The 4212-nt window shown below is 40.5% G+C and overlaps 1 pseudogene; it reads left to right on the plus strand.

The window, feature by feature from the left end:
* The first annotated feature begins 213 nt into the window (after window positions 1-213).
* Window positions 214-3360, plus strand: LOC103724206 (annotated as a pseudogene).
* The last annotated feature ends 852 nt before the right edge of the window (window positions 3361-4212 follow it).

A 4212-nucleotide genomic window follows, 5' to 3' on the forward strand; every position in this document is an offset into this window, starting at 1 on the left:
CACAGCTGGTTATTCATCTTTCATGCCTGCATAATGCGGAATTCATCGGCGCATTTTTTTTCCTAAACCATGGTTAACGAAGGTTCGTGTTAAAGTCGGGTCAGCTGTCCGGGGTGACGTGGCCGCTTCTCAAGTCTCTTTATTTCTTATGGCCTCTAGAGTTCACAAACTCTCGAAGGCGTCGCTATAAATACGAGGAAGAGAGAGGCTCCCCTCCCAAGACTAGGCGTCTAACGCAATGGAGTCCTTGCTTTCTCTCTTAGCTTACTCATGTCTCCTCTTATTCCCAATAGCTGCATTCTTGTGCGTCAAGGCCACCTGGCCGAGCCCAAGGCTCCCTCCTGGCCCTTTAAGGCTCCCAATCATCGGCAATCTTCATCAGTTGGGTGAGCATCCACACCGCTCGCTCCGGCTACTCTCGGAGAAGTATGGCTCCCTCATGAGCCTAAAGCTCGGTTTCACACCAACCATCATCGTATCCTCACGGGAGATGGCCTCTGAGATTCTGAAGACCCAAGATCTCATCATTTGCACCAGGCCTCCCCTCGTCGCCTTCCAGCGACTCTCTTATGGTGGACGGGACATGGCATTTTCACCCTACAGCGAACGGTGGAGACAACTGAGGAAGATTAGCATGTTAGAAGTCTTCAGTGCAAAGAGGGTGCAAGCCTTTCAGTCCATAAGGGAGGAAGAAGTGAACACCCTAGTACAAACTCTGTTAACGCAATCCTCGAGTGGTCCTGTGAATCTTAGTGAGATGTCTTTCTGCCTCTTTAACAATATCACTACTCGAGAAATCTTCGGCAGGAGGATTTCGGGTGATGGTGACTGCACGAGCAGCAAATACCATCCTCTCCTAATTGAAATGATGTCTTTACTGGGAGGGTTTTTTTTAGGGGACTTCTTTCCTTCGATGAAGTGGTTGGATGTGCTCACCGGGACGAGAGCAAGGCTCAAGAGGAGCTTCCTTGCCATGGATGAGTTCCTTGAGGAGGAGATCGAAGAGCACATCCATGGTGGAGGAAGCCCAGATGACTTCATTAGTGTTCTCGTCGGGATTCAGAAGGATTTAAGCCTTGGATTCCCCCTCACCAGGGATCATATCAAAGGCATCGCCATGGTTAGTACCTTTGCCTCACTTATTCCTTTACTTTGTAGAGCATACAGAGTGCTATGAGTTATTCTATAAACCTACATGTGCAGAGTATACAATTGTGCTATCATCTTTGAGACATCTGATAAAATTGGAACGTAATGGTAATAGTAATAGCATCTCAACAACCACCTCAATAAATCATATATTAATTAAAATTATAATAAAATAAGCCTTGTGGTAGTCACATATATTGGTAGAATCTTTGTTTTTCAAAACCTAGTGATGGATCATTCCGTATCAGCTGAGGCAGGTTAAGCCAAAAGCTCATCGGATCATTTGATTACAACAGCTGATCAGGCATCTAGTGTCCGATAAAATTGGAACGATCACCGTATATGGTGCTTTGTTCCCATTTTTTGATAGTCATGCCCGGCTGCACTTTTAATGCCAATAAATCCATGATCTGAAACATTGGACCATCAAATTATTAGATGAGTGTCAAGGCTAGGGATGTTATAATCAAATGGATAGAAGATGTAGACATCAAAGATTCTCCGCGTTGGATATGGTGTAATTCTTCACTAAGAATGGATGGCCCGAGATGATAAGAATCCTCACCAACCGGAGAGGATAAGAATCCTGTGGGGGTCACAAAGTGACACTCACAGGATAGAACTATCTTGTCTCCTCACCAACCGGAGAGGATAAGAATCCTGTGGGGGTCACAAAGTGGCACTCACAGGATAGAACTATCTTGTCTCCTCACCAACCGGAGAGGATAAGAATCCTGTGGGGGTCACAAAGTGACACTCCTGAGTGAAGGTCTCCGTAAAGAACCAGATAATTAAGATTACATCAGCAAAAAAATCAGGTTAGCTTTCCGTTTGGAGATCCAAAAGTCAGCACAGAAGCGCACATGCTAATTATTTGGCAACTTCCGAGTGGGACATGCAAGGTGTGGTCCCTAGAGGGGATTAGAAGGGATTATATGGGGAAAAACTAGTTCAGCTCTCTATGTCATACTTTTGATTGTTTTTATAAAACGCACACTACCTACAAATTCTGCACGATGTAGTTAATAATGATCCATAAATAATTTTGTCCTATTCTAAATGCTATTATTTCCCGCTCTTACACTTGAGCACTATATAACTACGATAAATATACATGCTTGTTTCTACATTGTCCATACAAGTATATTTACAACATTAAAATCATGCTATATTGATTTCTCAAAGAAAAATCTCAAAAAATTAGTCCATATTTGATCTGATGATCACTTCCATACTTGGCAGAATGTGTTTCTTGGTGGATCGGATACCTCTGCATCTACCTTAGAATCGGGAATGACTGAGCTCATGAGGAACTCAACAGTGATGAAGAAAGCCCAAGATGAAGTTCGAGGACTCCTTGGAAATAAAGGGAAGGTGGAAGAGGGTGACATTCAACAACTACATTATCTCAAGCTTGTAATTAAGGAAGTTCTTCGGTTGCACCCTCCCGCTCCATTGCTACTCCCTCGAGAATGTATGCAAGATTGCAAGATCAATGGATATAACATTCCTAAGAAGGCAAGGGTGTACATAATGCATGGGCCATTAGTAGGGATCCTCGGCATTGGCAAGATCCAGAAGCCTTCATCCCTGAAAGGTTCGAGGACAATGATATCAATTTCAAGGGGCAGCATTTTCAGTTCATACCTTTCGGGAGTGGTCGGAGGATGTGCCCAGGCATGTCATTAGGTGTGACTGCCGTAGAGCTTGCACTTGCCAATCTTCTTTATAGGTTCGATTGGAACTTGCCTAGTGGAATGAGCAAAGAAGATATTGACATGGAAGAGGAATTTGGTTTGGTACTTCGCAGGAAATCACCTCTAATTCTAGTGGCAACCCCAACATCTTTTGTTACCTAGGGCCTCCTCCATGAACCAAGCAATCTTATCTTCACTCTCATGGTTGATTGCAGCTTTATAGGAGGATGGATCAATAAATTTATCAACTGATTCGATCTTGATCCCTATATAAGGGAATGTAGTAATCCCAGAAGTGTATAATGAATTGAATGAAATTCTTCTCTCTCTCTCTCTGAAACTTCTCTCTGAAACTTTCCCAGGCTCGTTCACTGTAGCTTAGAAGCTCTACAGCTTTTGCCCAAACTCTTCGAAAAGAAAAAAGGATTGTATTATGAGGAAGGTCAATTGATGCATATATTTATGTATTTATGTGCGTATATTTTTAAGTATAGAATCAACCAGCTATTTTATACTGTTGGGGTCTGTATTTAGTCTAAAAGTTTAATGTGTTTGATTCCATATCCAAGCCATTCATTTTCAAGTTTCGATCTGGTCTGGATCAAGTACCAGGCCTATTTTTGGAGCGACGGACTAATTGGTACATCGAGATATTTCATTTCTACAAGCAAGGTAGTTTAGAGAGAGAACTGTAAGTTCTTTTTTTAACGGGATGCAGCTGATTGATCAATCATACAAATATATAATTCCAATTATCTTCCTAGCATGACACGGCTATGCTCCAAAGACGTTAGAGTCATCCAGCCATGACCAGATTCAATTATTCAAATACCTTGCTTTAGTATCCAAAATAAAAAAGAATCTGAAAAGTCCATGATGGTTTCAGGTTGGCCTCTTCCTTAGAGACTATAGAAGATCCATAGCCTGCCACGCCGGTAAGAACTTGCAGAAAATATCTATGGCATTTTGCTGAGAAACTTTTAAGTATCATATATATATTCTCCAAAATGTATTAGAAAAGTAATAGTGATGTCTCTTAGCTCACTTTTTTTTGAAAAAAAAAATTCTAATTATTCTTGTTCACTAAGAAACTAATAATCTATCATATATGACAAAAATAGAGGCTCGGTTTGTGCTGAGCTTTCCATTTATTATATGAACATCTGTATTACTATTATAATTAATATAATTCTTTAGTTTAGATAATAATTAAGATCTTATATCTATTTTATTTTCTGTTATCTATTCTATTATATCTATTCTATATTGCATTTCAAAAATAATTAAGAAAGGAGAAAAACTATATCCCACACATTAAAAAATTATCCAATTTGAAAACAAATGATCATCTCAATTGGGAATCCTA

The sequence above is a fragment of the Phoenix dactylifera genome, unplaced genomic scaffold, assembly GCF_009389715.1.
Source record: "Phoenix dactylifera cultivar Barhee BC4 unplaced genomic scaffold, palm_55x_up_171113_PBpolish2nd_filt_p 000092F, whole genome shotgun sequence".
NCBI lineage: Eukaryota > Viridiplantae > Streptophyta > Magnoliopsida > Arecales > Arecaceae > Phoenix > Phoenix dactylifera.